The sequence below is a fragment of the Panthera uncia genome, chromosome C2, assembly GCF_023721935.1.
Source record: "Panthera uncia isolate 11264 chromosome C2, Puncia_PCG_1.0, whole genome shotgun sequence".
In the NCBI taxonomy this organism is placed as follows: domain Eukaryota; kingdom Metazoa; phylum Chordata; class Mammalia; order Carnivora; family Felidae; genus Panthera; species Panthera uncia.
Window position 1 is genome coordinate 38433986 of NC_064810.1, and position 18818 is coordinate 38452803.

Sequence of the window (18818 nt, forward strand, 5' to 3'; positions counted from 1 at the left end):
TGTACTCTTGCCCTTATTATCACAATGGTATGAATTGGCATTTAATTAGTTGGTATACGGAGCTAAAGAGGGAAGATGGGAAATTTTCAGGAGTAGGACACAACACAAAGCTACAAAGCTGAGATTTTACTAAGAAAACAGATCTTTAGTAACTTTTCTCAGAAGAAGTGAGGTGGAATTAAGTTTGCAGTAGATCACAGGTTGATTGGACACTTGAGGAGAACCAATTTGTTTTTCATCCTTTGGTAGTGGGAGGAACTTGAAGCTGGTACACGCTCAGGATGATCGGGATATGGTAAAGATGACACAGCAACGAAAGGAAAAGGCTTTGGTTGTGATTTATTATTTAATTCGTTTTATCTTGATTGAAGACTCAAACACAATTAGGTGAGTAGAAAATAAAATACATTTATGGAGCCAAGAATGTGAAATCTAAATGAGGTCAGGGCATGAAGCCAGGCCCACATGTGCGGGAGGGTGAGACCAAGGAGATCAGCCAGCCTCTGATGCTGGGAAAAAGCTATGTTTACAGGTGCACTCCCGTGGTCCTAGCAGTGCTAAGAGGGAAGTGCCAAAGCAGAGGTTGCCCAAGGAAGTCACATTTTCGTTACATCAAGAGCCTGTGGTGTTTAGCAAGGGTTTGGACGGGATAAGTTTAAAGGCCATTTCACATCTATAAAGTCTCTATTAACAATAGATAATTTCTCTGAATATTGTTTCTCCAAGACCCAACTTAAATCTGGAAGGTCTTTAAATTGGAGCTTTTATGGTCAGATTCTTACACAGCCTTGGTGTATGTATCGACCCTGTTAGACGCTATCATTCAACAAGGTGAAAAGCACAGCATTATATCTGAGCTTTCATGTACCCTCTCTACTCATAAGAGATGCATGTCTCCATGGCGAAAATGCCCCCAAAAGTGTTGGGTTTCATCAAGATTGATCAATGGGAGGAGAGGCACAAACGGGTGGTCTCACATCTCTGAAATTGGGCTGCTGCTCTAGCCGCAGAAGGCTGATTTTTAGATTCTGAAATGTGGGTATCTCACACAGTATAACATTCTGTCTTTCCTACTCTCTTCCTGAAGTATTTCACTAGGCCATGAAATAAAAAGATCGTGCCTAATGTCCTGTATTAGTTTCCTGGGGCTGCTGTAACAAAGCATCAAAAACTGAGTGACTTAAAACAACAGAAGTGTATTGCTTCACAGTCCTGGAGGCTTGAGGTCTGACATAAAGGTATCAGCAGGACCGTGTTTCCCTCTAATACCCTAGGGGAGTATCCTTCCTTGCATCTTCTAGATTCTGATGTTTGAGTAATTCTTGACATTCCTTGGCTTATAGATGCCATTCCTCCAGTCACATGGCTGTCTGCTTCCTGCATATCTCCCTATCATCTCTCCTGTGTGCATGTTTGTGTCCAAATTTCCCCTTTCTATGAGAATACCAGCAATATTAGATTAGGGCTCACCCCATTGACCTCATTTTAAGTTTACCACTGTAAAGACCCTATTTCCAAATAATATCCCATTCTGAGGCAGTGGAGGTTAAGACTTTATCATTTTGGGGGGGGACACAAATCAACTCATAAAAGACACAAAATTTGTGGATTTAAATTGTCATATTCTGGTTTTCCACACTGGTATCTCACTTTTGCAGGTGCTTTTTGAAAGATTCCAATGTGGTAAAGTAACTGAGATTGAGTTTAGGAAACTTCTGCTGGAGGAATTACAATTTTGGTGATAATGACTGACTGAAAGGACATTGTTTTCTCTCTCACTTGGCTTGTGAAGGTCCGGAATGCAGTTAGCATTTAGTTGTATCACCAACATATAAGTCAGTGGAAATAATGTATAAGTTATGAGATACAGCAAAATGTTTAAGTGCTGAGATACTATGAACAAGCTGTGTTCAGAGTGCTTCTGTCCTGTTCTTACCATGTCGTTGCTCAGACAAAATTTCTCTTTTCACATCAATTTGGCACCTTTGCTCAAAAAGGAAGTCTGACCTGACTTTTAAAGTTACTATGAAGAGAACTTTGTTTTATGTTATACAAAACTGGCTCTAATATTAAAAGATTAATCCCTTTTGCCTCTAAACATATGATTAACCATAAATTACCACACTAGACCTGATCACATCTTTCAAAAGCCTATTAAAAAACAAATTAACCTTTTCTCTCTAGTCTGAACTCCCTTGTTAATATGAAAATCAGGAGTAATTCAGGACTCTGAGCTTTTGTTATCCCAGCCATATTCCTTTGTGTTTTTCAAGTTGAGTTGTGACTGGAGAGTGAGTCATACCAGCTTAATTAATTTAGTTAAGAACCAATTAAAAGCAGTATTTTGTGCATGAGAAAGCTTGTCTGAAGTGTTTTGAATTTCATCAGGAGTTTCCTCATTACCCAGGCTTCTATATAGATGGCTGTGCCATGAGGAGGGGGGACACTTACTTACTGAGTTAGACATCCTCTAATTCCTAGTCATAAGTGAATTCATATGAGTTTTTAATTCTAAAGCAGGTACAATTTATATTTACTCTCATAAATATATGACACACATCAAAAATTATTACCAAATTTCTTATGGTAATAATAATGTAGCAAGGTTTATGAGCAACTAACCCATATATTTTCTTCCTCCAGTAGACTAAATGATCTAAACATGCACTGTAGGAAGAAGATTAAAGGGAGATGTATTCTTTCTGTATCCTTCCTACCTCATTAATTCGGAGTGGAGCAATGTGACACAGTGCATTTTTAAAGTAATGTACTCTAAGAGTAGTGTGGCTTAAAGCAGTCTGGTCTTCAGATTATTGCCCCATGGAAGCAGATGTTTAGACAGAGCACTAGCACATGAATCTCCTTATCAGGACTTCAGTCTGTGTGTGTTAATTTGTACCTATGTGTGAGGCAAATCCAGCAAACAAAAACCGTGTATTAGGAAAGAGTGGGAAAATTATTGGACAGTGAACTGGCTGAGTTAAGGCAGGAGTCAGCAGATGTTCTCCAAAAGGGACAAATAGTAGGTGTTTTAGGCTTTGTGGACCAGATGTATCTGTATTTGGTCTCAGTTGCAACTAATCAACTCTATAGTTGTAGCATGAAAACGGCCATTGATAATATATAAACTAATGGATGTGGCTGTGTTCCAATAAAACTTTATTTACAAAAAAAAAAAAAAAAAAAAAACAGAAGAAAGATTGACTCTGACCCATGAGCTATGGTTTTCCAATCCTTAATGTAGGATATGGTAATAGCACTGACCCTTAATGGGTGGGTAAGACTTTCATCATGCTGGTGTTCACTTTCCTCATCTTAAAACGAGTAGGTTAGACTAAAAGCCAGAAGGACTCTCCTGCTTTGCATTTCTAGGTTCACATAGAGAAATGGTCCTTAGATATAGTTCCAAACATAGTCTAGGGTCAAGCAGCTGATTCTCCAGTGTCCTCTTGGGAAAAAAAAATTCTCAGTAAGAGAAAATACTGGGACTTTTTTCTTTGTGTATGGGTATTATCTAGATTAAACACGGGAATTGAAACAGTTATGACTTTAATACTTGTGAATTATTTATTCTCTAGAGGTCATAGCTCTGTTTAGGAAAAAAAGGTAAATATAAATATTTCAAAAGATTTCAAAAAACATTTACTTTGGAGTTAGAAATGGACTTTTCAAACTTGCAGATGACAATCTGAGTATTAGAGGCTTGAGTGCTGGTAGACCACAGGCTAGAAAGTGGCTTTCAAAAAAAACAATTTTTTTTGAAGGGGTAAACTTCACTGGGAACATTCTCTTTGCTGGAACACCTCATTACCCAGCAATGTAGAATAAATGGGGCATTGCTGTCTATTGATTTGCCACCACAGCCTCTGTAAGTAAATGTGGCCTGAGATAGTTCTTCAAACAAGAGGATCCCTATTTAATTGTTGCTTGAATACTTTTTCATTATCACTACCTGGGGATTGGAATTTCTATTTTCACTTGATGTTACTTGAAATATACCCTTTGTATAGTGTGTTTTCCAGCATATCAGAATCAGTCACCTATTACAGGAGTATCATCAAATGTACACAATAATTCCACTGCAGCGTGACTCAGAACTATAAATACACAAGTAATCAGCCCTCATTACTTATTTCCACTGGATTAAGGAAGGTTCTTGCATGTATAAATTTTACTCATGTTTAGACTATCTTTATCACCTTTACTTTGAACCCCATCCTTATGAAGCTCCCTGTCATAGTTCAGAAAAACCAGAATTCTATATATTTTATCTGCTGGTCTCCACATGAGTTGGAACTGTTCTCTTTGAGATTATTCAAATAATGGCTCGATGGGAGTCCATTCACAGAATTTTTCTACCTTAGGCTTTGTCTTTCCCCCGCCTTAAACATAGGATCTATTATTAATATCCTTTCAAGGCATACAACAGAGGTAGTTATATAATTTGACCTATCACTTTCTCTTTGTCCAAAGCAGCATATGTAAAAGCAAATTAAAATTTGGTTACTATATACTTAACCAGACCAGTAAATTCTGAGTATCCATGATATCTTTATATTTCACAATGAGAAAGAGATGTAGAGAATAATTTTATTACATGGATACTCTGGGGCACTTATTTTGAATCAGGTTTATGTGACTAAATTACATAAGCCACAAAGTCTGGTTCACCCTCCCAACCCCTCAAATATCATAAAATTTGATATTATTACCATTTTATCAGATAAACGTCTCTGGCCAAATGCAGATCCCTGTTCAGCCAGAAAATTTTCTTTAATGTAACTATTATTTATCCTGCTAGTGTCTTCTACTTGTGACCACTTTAACTGATAATACTTGAAAGAGTGAGACGGTTTGAAGATATCCACTCAGCCACTTATTTCATTTATACAGCTGTTCAGTGGCTTGACTCCCATAACTTTAAAACTCTGGCTTTTACAAAAGTCCCAGATGTAGGAGAAGTATAAACAAATTTATAAATTTTGAAATAATGGTTGAAGATTGTATCTCTGTAAACAATGTGAAATTATTTGAATGCTTATTTAGGTATTTGTTCAAGCTACTCTAAAATTTTTCAAATTGTTAAATCCACTTTAATTTTATAAGAATTCTTGAAAGACTTTGAGTTCTCTTGAATATTTTATCAGATGCAGAGGGTACTATTAAAGGAAAAATAATAGATAGATGATAGATATAGATAGATGATAGATAGATAGATAGATAGATGATAAAAATAGCTACGAATTATAGTAAAAGTTGAATTGAGCTGGCAAGGGGAAAACACAAGAGTGAAAGTTGAATGAGGAAATATTCATTGATTTTTTATAAGAAATGTCCTTAATATTGTCTATGAATGCAAATATACTTCAAACTACAAATATATTATACTCTATTCATTCTTCCTCAGCTTCATAAAGAGTATTTACTTTGGCCTGATTATATAATGTTGTAAAGTGTGTGTCTGTGTGTGTGTGTGTGTAATCATATACACAATTGTTTTATATTTTGATATACTTATAAATAAGCCACCTTCATATCCCCAGAAATTATTTTCCCCAGAAATTTAATAATCCAATTTACGAAAGAATGAGAATAAAACAAAGGAAAAAAGTGATTCAAAATTCTTATCTTCTAGACATCTCTAACTTACAGTGTTTTGGTGTGTGTATGTGCATGTGTGTGTTAATCTTTGGGCAGCTTTTAGCTGGTAATCTATCGGGCACTCTGACTAGATTGACCAAACACCCTACACAACTATAAATGGAGAGGATGAAAGGCAAAGTGAGATTTACAGGCTTGCTCTTGAAGATAAAACCAAGAAGGCTGAGAAAAATACTGTCTGTTAGAAAGGAAATTATTTCTATCAGAGTATATCCTTTATAAAAGGTATTTTTATTCTCTCTATTAAAATTGTTCATCACCAGTGCTCTTTGGGATTATATCACCCAGAAAAAACAACGCTTGAGGCAAAAGGTTGAAGATTTTCTTAACAAGAAAAAAGCACTATGAGATTTTCAAAGGAAATACAGAATGTTTTTCTAATAAGCACATTAATAACTTGCAAATGTGTTGTCACATTTAGGGCAATAATTTATAGTACATTTCTCCCTAAGAATTTCTGCATCAATTTCAGGAAAACATAAAGAAGGAATAAAAACTAGGCAAAATTACTTGTTGAAAACAGTTTTAAATTTAAAACTTAGTCAATTCAATTCTTATACTAACTACATGTTGACAGTTTTCCATAAACCATTCAGTCTTGTGTTACTTAACACATATGCTTATATCTTAATTCGGCTTTTTGAATTACTTTATGTCTCCTTTTTAGCCTTTATGTTGTTATACAGTACTGGTTGGTTTATCATTCAATTCCATTTTAAATTTACATAATAAAAACTTGCTTATAAGCAATTCAGGGTATCTTACATGTTGACACATATTACCATGCTGTAGAGTAAATAACTCAATGTTAATAATAAAAAGTAAAAATAAAGTAATAATAATCACCAGTGCTAGAAGGATTGTTGCTGCTACGATTGATTACTCCTGTTACTTTCTGAAGGCATTTAAACACTGTGTGTGAGCACGCGTTAGGAGAATTTGGGTTGCAAGCGGAACAAATCAAATACAAGTAAGCTCAAGCACAAGTGATATATACTGACAGGGTGCCAGTATGGAAAGGCGTGCACACCAGTGTTAAGAGTTCCAACTCTGCACACTTTCCATGTGACTTCAGACAAGTTGTTTAAGCACCCCATATTCCAATTTCTTCATCTGTAAAATGAAAACAATACTATCACCTAGCTTGTAAACTTATTGTGACCATTACGTGACCTTGTTTTTCAGAAGATTCAGAACAGAGCTTATATGTTTAGTGCTTTAGGACTGTTTATAATAAGCTATTTATTTTTTTTATTTTTTTAACATTTTTTTAATGTTTTTTTTTTTTTTTATTTTTGAGACAGAGAGAGACAGAGCATGAACGGGGGAGGGTCAGAGAGAGAGGGAGACACAGAATCCGAAGCAGGCTCCAGGCTCTGAGCTGTCAGCACAGAGCCCGACGCGGGGCTCGAACTCACGGACCGTGAGATCATGACCTGAGCCGAAGTTGGACGCTTAACCGACTGAGCCACCCAGGCGCCCCAATAATAAGCTATTTATAATACGTTGCTCTTGGTAAGGCATTTTTTAAGTTTATTTATCGAGTGAGAGAGAGAGAGATAGAGAGAGAGAGAGAGAGAGAGAACGAGTGGGGGAGAGGCAGAGAGAGAGGGAGAGAAGCAGGTTAGTGCAGAGCCTGATGTGGGCTCAAACCACAAACCATGAGATCATGACCAGAGCCGAAATCAAGAGTCAGATGTTTAACTGACTGACTGAGCCACCCGGGAGCCACCTTAAAGCCTTTCTAAAAATCAAATGGGAAAGTATGCAGCTGGTCCTCTAGAAAGAAAGCAGGATCAGAGGTGACACAGGAAACACAGAAGTGCTCTCTGTCTCCCACTCTGCATCTCTCTGTACATCTATTTTAGTCTAGTAGATGTTATTCCCATTTTACAACTAGGAAACCTAAAACTTAGGCTAAATACCTTTCCAAAGTCACCCACTAAGTGCCACAGACAGGATTTGAAGTCTAGTTTGTGTAACTCCAAATGCTTGTCATTAAAAACTACACTAGACACATCAATCAAAACTTCTTAAAGTTTCAAGTAATGTCAAATGGTGATTATATACTTTTTCTTTCCATCAGTTAATTTTTAACAAATTGATAAGTACTTACAAGCGAGATGACTAGGTCTTCATTAGTAGGACATTCAATGTAATTGAGTTTGCAGAAAAGGAGATGGATTTGCATCACTGCATTCATTCGTATTCCATTTCTTGGTTTCTTTGAGGCCATTGGTCTCTACCGAGACAATATGGCCATCACATTATCTAAAAAATAAAGTAAATGAGGCTTTTAAGGACTGAACATACATTGTCCACCATATTAAGGCCATGTTATCTGCCCTTAATCTAGGGCAGGATATAGCTAGCTAGGATGTAGGAAGCTGATAAACTGGCTAAGAACAACATCATCATGAGACAAATACTTCTCCTCAACCAAAGGTTCTTGGCACTTTTGACAAAGATCAAAAGGGAAGTGAAACATTATGAAAAAAAATTAAGTGACCTGAAGTTACAGATAAAAAAAATTAAAAAAAAGAAAATTTATAATTTTGGAATATCTTTGGAGTGGCTCTGGGTCCACAAATGTTTAATTTTAGTCTCAGAGAAATATTGAAAGATTAAGTAAAGTAGAACCTTATACTGTAGAAGATACATTTATTTCTCAATATTTGTATCTAAACCATTGAAGAACTTGGAATAGCTCAATAACTAGACAGTGGCTTTGGGGGCCCATGAAGAGGAAGGAAGAGAGGAGCAAAAAAATAATTATTTTTGATATGGGCTAGCAAAGGGGGTACAAAGAGTCTCTTCATGCTCAGTTTTCCCTCCACTGTATCCTACAGCAATGGTGGTCATAATCAGCATTATTCAATTGCTAGTTAATTGTAAATATGTGGTGATTATATACCAGCATCCTGTTATCATTCAAATTTTGTTACACTGAGTCAACTGAAGTTGATAGACTTACTTTTTTGGTTTAAAGAACTTAAAGGAAGTACAAATAAATGAAAAGGAAAGCTAAAAGTGCATTATAAAAAAAGGATGCAGAAAATAAAAACTTTAGCAGTTTGAAGATGGACATCATTTGCTCATTTTGTTAATTTAATAATTCAAGAGTCCAATTATAAAATTTGTTATAATTGGCCTATGTTATCACTATAGTATTTTATTACTAAGGCTGCTGACAATATTTAAAAGTATTAATTGAAATGTTGGAAAAAGGTACCAAATATAGAGCTATAAAATCTATCCTTTTAAAATAATATTTATTAGATTTTTATGAAAGTAAAAATATATTTTCTGGACCTTTAGAAAATATAGCCATGTATTGTTTTAACATTCATTTAAACACTGAAAACTCAAGGAAAACTATCAATATCTGTCTTGAAGACTATCAAAGAAAAATATATCAATAATTTATGGTACACATTTGCTGTCTTATCAGGTAAGAGTTCTTAGATCATAATTACACTAAAATTACAAGTTGCTTATTAAGTATCAAAATTCCAACTTGGAAGATATTTATTTATCAAAAGTTTAACGTGCTATTTAAAGTCTAAATAACATATAATCTGGTTGTTTTGATTCACACTTTTGATTCATACTATAAGATTCGCAGAATTAATATTTTAAAATAGTTAATATGTTTGATGTTATGGTTATTTTAAAGGTTTTTCTGAAATACAAGTCAAACTGTATTTTGTAATGTAAAGAGACAACGAGACTTTAAAACTTTATTAGCATTCTTAAGATAGTTTTTTACTGCTAATTTGGTTCCAATATGATATGGATACATGATATGATACATGATATTTCTGCATTTTCTTAAGATTCACTTCCAATGTGCTTTTTAAAAATATTTTAAAGTAAGCGCTAATGGAATACAACAAATGAAAAGTATTTATTCAAGGAAATCTTCTAAAACTTGGTAAGAACTACAAAAGTCTACATTATTTCAAACAAGTACTGCACCCTCCTTCCAACCTCCCAGCTCAATAAGACAGAAACTCCACTTCAGTTTGTGCAGCCAAGAACACAGTCTCTCTCCTCCCAGCTCCCAGTCAGAGGGCAATCTTCCTAAGATGGGTGGGACATCAGCAAATCTCATCTTCCCCCAGTTACCTGTTGCTGAAGCTAAGTTCTGTCCATTGTGGTTAAGGGTTAGGACTCCCTTCATCTGCTCAGCCCCTACTTGTAGGATACAAGCTCTACCTTGGGAACAGCACTACTTGAGGACAGTGGGGTCCTAATAGCCCTTGCCCCAACTAGTGGGGTCGGTGTGGCACACTGAGAGAGTCAAGCTGACACATGGGGCAACCCCCACCCATCTGCTAAGTGCCAGTTCCTAAAGTGGGATTGTTACACAGAGAAAAGTGTGCCATTGTTCTTATCACACCAGGGCAGTGGCTCAGAAATTTTGCTCAGGGGAAAAAGCAGACTATAGAAGAGTTCTCCAATCCTTCCTCAAAGAAAGTGCACTTAATTTACACCAGTATATGGAGAAAGTCAAGCCTAAGGACACTCTCAAAAGAACAGTGAAAGTTGTAGTGAAAGGCAATCAAAAGGAGAATCATAGACTTATTGTAGTTGGAGGATCAGATGTAGGCCGTTAGTTTGTAGAGAGAAACAATAAAAGAGACAGCTAAGAAGAACCTTCTTGGGATCACACAAATCTGAACCATTGACTTCAGAAACTATGGCTTCAAAGCCTGGATCAGTCTTTAAATCAATTTATGCCTAAAAGCATTGTCGAAAAATAGAGCTATCAGCCAGCAAATAGTGGGTTTAACTCTTTGGTGTGGCGAGATTGAAGGGAACCCTGAGACATAACCAGTCCCATAGGGGCAGAGAAGGGAAGGAGGGAGATCAGAATCAAAGGTTGCTACAGTATCAGTTGATTTTCATTATTCATGGTAGTTACATTCTACAAAGTTACTGCAAACACTGTATTAGTGAATACTGAACCATTAGCTCCTAGGGGAAATACAGGGATAAAGTGCTATGATTTCAGCCTCTGGTCACATTTTTGTCAATGGATCAATTCATAACCTTACCATACATGTGTTTCTGTTTAAAGACACCTTATTTAATGTATAATGTTGATTCGTAAACATTGAACTCACAGCCAACAGCATATAACTCATGCCTGAACAAAGCTTATCTAACACATGTATTTTCTCCTGAAGGTATATCACAGCCTCTTTCAGCACTGTGCTTGGGGCCATTTAAAACAGCAAAAATCACCAACATAAAGCACAATAACATGGCTTTAAATACATTCTGAGAGGGACACTTGTTTATAATGGGAAAGTGGAAACAGTGAAGGGAGACTATCAATCACCTTGTTCGACCTCAGTTGAGAACATGCACATTGGGCGATTCAAATTTTTCACTGTTCTGTGCGTATCCATGAAAGATCACAAAAGCACAGTGAGTATTGATTTGGGGTTACAAATAAATTTTAGTGAAAAGATAGATTCACAAATACTGAATCTGTGAATAATGAGGATCAACTATATTATCTAAAAGGTCCATTTTCCAGCAATGAAAGTTGTAAGACATACAAAGAAACAAGAAAATATGTCCCATTCACCAGAAAAAAAAACCCAGCGATAGAAACTGCCTGTGAGAGCAAACAGATGCCATTTAAAAAACAAAGACTTCCAAGCAGCCACTATAAATGCGCTCAAAGAACGAAAAGAAACAGTGACCAAACAAGCAAAGGAAGGCATGATGGCAATGTCCATTAGTACTGGGTTGTAACAGAGCTGAAGGTACATACATGTCTGAATAATTTCATTCTCTTTACTAAGAATAAGTTACGTTTTAATTTATAGAGCAGGTCACTGAAAAAGCATTCACTGACGTGGATTTATTCCAAACAGTATATGATCTAATTGTATAACATATGTGAATGATGCTTTTTTTCATTAAGCCTAGTGAAATAAAGTTAAATAATTCAGAATGTTGTAAGAATGCATCACCATGCACATTAATATGGTATGAATGAAATATTGAAATGGAGCCTTAGTCTGTTCAGGCTGTGGAAACAAAAATATCATAGACTGGGTAGTTTTAACATCAGAAACTTATTTCTTGCTGTTTTGGAGGCCAAAAATTCTAAGATCAATTTGCCAGCAGCTTAGGTTCCTGGGGAAAATTCCTTCCTGGTTGCAGAGGGACACCTTTTTGGTGTTGATTTTGGAGAGACAGAAACCCCTCTCTAGTTAGTGGTTCTGCCTACAAAGTTAATAATCCCATTCATAAAGGCTCTCTCCTCATGACCTAACTATCTCCTAAGGTTTCCACTTCTTAACACCATCACCCTGGGGATTAGTACCTCAAAATGTAAATTTAGAGAAAAGACACAAACATTTAGTCCTTAGCAGAGAATATCAAACATCCTATAGAACAAAGGAAAAGAATTACGATGGCAAATTAGAGGAAAGGCAACCTTCTAGGCTGGGAACAGCATGCACACACACACACACACACACACACACACACACACGCACACACTCAAACAGAGAGTTAGCTCCTACTTTGTTCCAAAAATATTACTCAGAGCTAAAGTTGTTAATGGGAAAGAGATGATCTGTTTTCATGGGGCTGTTAGTTAACAGGAAGATAATCATAATGGAAATAATTATGAATGTAATACATGTTAGGAATCCCACAAGGAAAAAAAATCCATTAAAAAATAAGAACAAAAGCAATAACCAAATAATTGAATTAAAATTTTTAAAAGTTAAAAGAAAGAAAAAGTCTTCATCATGTCCTACTAAATACTAATACAAATTTAGTACACTCAGACACAAAATAAGGCAAAAAATATGAATTAAAAACATCTATGGGAGGAGTTAAGATGGTAGATAAGTCTGGGAACCCTGGGCTTTCCTCATGCCTCCAGCACAGCTGTATTGAGGTTAGATCACTTGGAACACCCAGGAAATTGGTCTGCAAAACGGCAGAAGGATCTCCACATTCCCCAACTCGCAGGTGCGAGGTGTGTGGAAGTGAATTGGGGGAGAGAAAAACTGTGGTGCCACAGAGGGGAGGGAACTCTTTCCGTGGAGAGAAAAAAGGGAGAGATAGAGAGAGGTGTTGGCTGAGTGTGGCATAAGATTTGCACAAGAGGAAAACTAGACCATGGACTGGGGAGTGAGAAGTACTGAGTGTTGCAGTTTTTTTTTGTTTTGTTTTGTTTTGTTTTGTTTTTTTGCAAACAGCATTTGGAGCTCAAAGTTTGCGATTTTTGAAGTTCACGACTTTCTCTGGAGTGGATCTATGGTATGCATTTCTGGGGAGAAGGAGGGAACTGACCCCAGAGTACACAGTGGGGTGTAGGGATCTCCAGGATGCACTGGGAGAGAACACTCCCCTTCTGGAGTACCTTTGGAAAAGGGTATATGGCCTCTCCAAGGACAAAAGACTCTGTAGGTACCAGCAACAGGCATTTCATTAGCAAAGGATAGAGGCCCACCTAGAGGGAATATAACCTTTGCACTGCTTTTAGTGGTACCTCACCATAGATTCTGCACACTGTGCAGCTCTGGGACTATTTTTCTGGAACAAAGGACTACAGACACAGTGTGGAGAGGCTCTCTCTACTCTGGAGGAGGGGGGAACGGATCGGCATAGTGCCAGATCCTTTAAGACTTCATGTTTTGAATCCTAGCCATGTGACAAAGAAAAAGGCAGGAGAGCTGTGGCACAGGGCAACTGACTGCCCTTTCTATTCTGTTCGGGCTTCCTAAACAGTGAGGGGTGTGAGGCCCCTTGTTTGGGGACTGGAGATTGAGGTGGTGACATTTTCCCCCCAATACCAACACGGTACAACTTTAGAGAGCAGCATAGTGACCCCTTGTGGAGGCGGGACCCGCTTACACCAAACTCTGCCCCTCTGTGCCTGGCACGTGCTTATTTACTGGGGCCAGACTGACTCTGAGCCAACACAGCCAGTGTCTCCTCCAGAAGACCAGCACAGGCAACACCCCACATGTGCCAAGCGTACTGAAAATTGAATGCCTCAAAATGACACCTGCAGTTCTGATGGAAATAGGACCAGGCTTACTTTTTCTATTTCTTTTTCCTTTGAAATTAGGCTCATAGTTTCTTGTTTGTTTCATTTTTTTTCCTCTCTCTCTCTTTTTTTTTGGATCAGGCTTCAGTTTTTCCTTACTTTTTCTTCCTTTTTTTTCCTTCTTTCTATTTCTTCGGAATCAGCCATATAACTTTTTGATTCCCTGATTTTTTTCCATTCCATTTCCTTTTATCTTTTCTTTGGATTAGGATCAGGCTTCCCCCTGCCCTTTTTTCCCCAGGCATATTCTAACAAAAAAATCAAAGGACACCTAGTTAAAGGTCTAAACATTACCCACTACAAGCAAGGAGGAGCTCTGCAGAGGACTGACCAGTGGGAAAGAGCAGCCAAAACACAGTAGCAGAGTGCACACAGCATTCACCAGGAACATGTCCTGAAGTTCTAGGTCCTGGAAAGTGTATGACCCCTTTTTTAATACAGTACAGGTACAGGAAACATAACAAGATTTTGAAACATGCAGATGGGGGCACCTGGGTGGCTCAGTCAGTTGAGCTTCCGACTTCAGCTCAGGTCATGAACTCATGGTCTGTGAGTTCGAGCCCCGTGTTGGGCTCTGTGCTGACAGCTCAGAGCCTGGAGCCTGCTTCAGATTCTGTGTCTCCCTCTCTCCCTGTCCCTCCCTCATTCATGCTCTGTCTCTCTCTGTCTCAAAAATAAAATAAAAGATTTAAAAACTTTTAAATAAAAAAAAACATGCAGAAGACAGAAACTTAGCCAAAATGACAATGTGGAGGAATTCTCCCCAAAGAAAGGTCAAAAAGAAATTACAGCCAGGCACTTGCTCAAAATAGACATAAACAATATATTTGAGCAAGAATTTAGAACAATAATCATAAGACTACTAGCTGCACTTGAAAAATAAGCATAGAAGACACCAGAGAAAACTTTGCTGCAGAGATCAAAGAACTAATCTAGTCAGGCTGAAATAAAAAATGCTATAACTGAGATGGAAAACTGACTGGATATTGCCACAATGAGGATAGAAGAAGCAGAAGACAGAATAGGTGATATAGAAGATAAAATTATGGAAATCATGAAGCTGAAAAGAGAGGGAAAGGAACCTATTATATCATTAGAAGAGACTTAGAGAATTGAGTCATTTAGGAGTCCCAGAAAAACAATATCAGGAAAAGGGGGCCGAAGGTTTATTTGAACAAATTATAGCTGAGAACTTCTCTAATCTGAGGAAGGAAACAGGCATTCAAATCCAGGAGGCACAGAGAACTCCCCCCAAAATCAACAAAACAGGGAAACACCATGACATATCATAGTGAAACTGCATAACACAAAGATAAAGAGAAAATTCTGAAAGCAGCTAGGGACAAAAGGTCCATAACCTACAAGGGTAGACACATAAGGTTAGCAGAAGACTTGTCCACTGAAACTTGGCAGGCCAGAAGGGAGTAGCAGGAAATATTCAACATGCTGAATGGGAAAACATATGCAGCCAAGAATTCTATCCACCAAGGCTGTCATTCAGAATAGAAGAGAGATAAAGACTGCCCCAGACAAACAAAAACTAAAGGAATTCATGACCACCAAACCAGCCTTACAAGAAATTTTAAGGGGGACTGAGTGGAAAAAAAAAAAAAAAAAAAAAAAAAGAATAAGACCATAACAACAAAGACTACAAAGGACCAGAAACATGACCAGAAATACCAACTCTACAAGTAACACAATGGCCCAAAATTCATGCCTTTTAACAACCACTCTGAATGTAAATGGACTAAATGTTCCAATAAAAAGACATAGGGTAACAGAGTAGATTAAAAAAACAAGATCTATCTGTATGCTGTCTACAAAAGATGGATGCTAATGGATGTCAAAAGAAAGTCTGAGTAGCCATACTTATATCAGACAAACTAGATTTTATTTTATTTTATTTATTTTTTTTAAACGTTTATTTATTTTTGAGACAGAGAGAGACAGAGCATGAATGGGGGAGGGTCACAGAGAGAGGGAGACACAGAATCGGAAACAGGCTCCAGGCTCCGAGCCATCAGCCCAGAGCCTGACGCGGGGCTCAAACTCACGGACCGCGAGATCGTGACCTGGCTGAAGTCGGACGCTTAACCGACTGCGCCACCCAGGCGCCCCAGACAAACTAGATTTTAAAACAAACATGTAACAAGGGATAAGGAAGGGCATTATATCATAATTAAGGGGTCCATCCACCAAGAAGATCTAACTATTATAAATATGTATGCCCCCAACTTGAAACTCCCAAATATATAAATCAATTAATCACAAACATAAAGAAAACCATTGATAATAATACCATAATAGTTACGGGCATTAATACCCCACTTACAGAAATGGACAGATCATCTAAGCAGAAAATCAACAAGGAAACGATGGCTTTGAATGACACACTGAACTGCCTGGACTTACCAGATACATTCAGAACATTTCACCATAAAACAGTAGAAAATGCATTCTTCTCGAGTACACATGGAACATTCTCCAGAATAGATCACATACTTGGTCACAAATTAGCCCTCAATAAGTAAAATAAGATCGAGATCATACCATGCATATTTTCAGATCACAACACTATGAAACTTGAAATCAACCACAAGCAGAAATTTAGAGAGCCCTCAAATACATGGAGGTTAAAGAACATCCTACAAAAGAATGAATAGGTTAAACAGGAAATTAAGAAGAAATTTTTAAATATACATGGAAACAAATTAAAATGAAAACACAACAGTCCAAAACCTTTGGAATACAGCAAAGGCAGTCCTAAGAGGAGAGTATATTGCAATTCAGGCCTAACTCAAGAAGCAAGAAAGGTCCCAAATACACAATCTCACCTTATACCTAAAGGATCTAGAAAAGCAACAGTAAATAAAATACCTAAAGGAGCTAGAAAACGAATAGTAAATAAAGCCTAAAGCCAACAGAAGATAAATAATAAAGATTTAGCAGAAATAAATGATATAGACACACGCACACATGCACGCACACACACACAGAGCACATCAACAAAACTAAGAGCTGGTTCTTTGAAAGAATTAACACAATTGATAAACCCATAGGGAGACTTTTAAAAGGAAAAGAGAAAGGATCCAAGTAGATAAAATCAGAAATGAAAGAGAAGACATCACAATCAACACCACAGAAATGCAAACAGTAAGAGAAGACTATGAAAAATTATTTGCCAACTAACTGGCAAATCTAGAAGAAAGGGACAAATTTCCAGAAACTCACACACTACCAAAACATAAACAGGATAAAATAGAAAATTTTAACAGACCTCTAACCAGCAAAGAAATTCAATGTTATCAGAAATCTCCTGGGGCACCTAGGTGGTTCAGTCAGTTGAGCATCTGACTTCAGCTTGAGTCATGATCTCACAGTTTGTGAGTTTAAGCCCCGCAACAGGTTGCATGCTGGCAGTGCAGAGCCTGCTTGGGATTCTTGCTCTCTTCTTTCTCTCTGCCCTTAACAAATATTGTTAAGATGTCTATACTACCAAAGTAGTCTACACATCCAATGCAATCCCTATCAAAATAACACCATCATTATTCCCAGAGCTAGAACAAACAATCCTAAATTTATATGGAACCAGGAAAGACCCTGAATAGTCAAAGCAACCTTGAAAAAGAAAACCAGAACCAAAGGCATCACAATTTCAGACTTTGAGCTATATGACAAAGCTGTAGTCTTTAAGATAGTATGGTACTGGCACAAAAACAGACACAGAAATCAATGGAACAGAACAGAGGACTCAGAAATGAACCCACAAACATATGTCAACTAATCTTTGACAAAGCAGGAAAGAATATTCAATGGAAAAAACACAGTCTTGGGGCACCTGGGTGGCTCAGTTGGTTGAGCGTCTGACTTCAGCTCAGGTCATGATCTCACGTTGAGCCCCGCATCAGGCTCTGTGCTGACAGCTCAGAGCCTGGAGCCTGCTTCCAATTCTGTGTCTCCCTCTCTTGCTGTCCATCTCCCCCTCATTCTCTGTCTCTTTCTCTTGAAAATAAATAAATGTTAAATTTTATTTTTTTTAAAACAGTCTCTTCAGCAAATGATGCTGGCAAAACTAGACAGCAACATGCAGAAAAATGAAACTGGAGCATTTTCTTACATATACACAAAAATAAGTTCAATATGGATGAAAGACCTAAATGTAAGACAGGAAGCCATCAAAATCCTAGAGGAGAAAATAGGCAGCAACCTCTTTGACCTTGGTTGCAGCAATTTCTTACTAGATATTTCTCCAGAGGCAAGGGAAACAAAACCAAAAATGAACTATTGGGACCTCATCAAGGTAAAAAGCTTCTGCACAGCAAAGGAAACCATTCAGCAAAACTAAAAGGCAGCTGACAGGATAGGAGAAGTTATTTGCAAATGACATATCATATAGTTAGTGTCCAAAATCTATAAAGAAGAACCTATCAAACTCAACTCCCAAAAGACAAAAAACCCAGTTAAAAAATGGGCAGAAGGCACAAATACTCACTTTTCCAAAGAAGACATCCAGAATGCTAACAGACACATGAAAAAATCCTCAACATCACATCATCAGGGAAATAGAAATCAAAACCACAATGAGATACGACCTCACACCTGTCAGAATGGCTAACATTAACAACTCAGGAAACAACAGATGTTGGCGAGGACGCAGAGAAAGGGGAACACTTTTGTACCACTGGTAGGTTGCCAACTGGTGCAGCTACTCTGGAAAACAGTAGGAAGATTCCTCAAAAAGTTAAAAATAGAACTACTCTATGACCCAGAAACTGCACTACTAGGTATTTATCCAAAGGATACAAAAATGTTGATCTGAAGGGGCATGTGCACCCCAATGTTTCTAGCAACACTATCAACAAAAGCCAAAGTATGAAAAGAGTCCAAATGTTCATCAACTGATGAATGGATAAAGAAGTGGTGTATATATATATATATGTAAATATATACATACATATATGTATGTACATATTTGTAAATTGTATATATACATACATATGTATGTACATATTTACATATGTATGTATGTATTTACAATATATACAATATACAAAAGGCAGAATAGTTT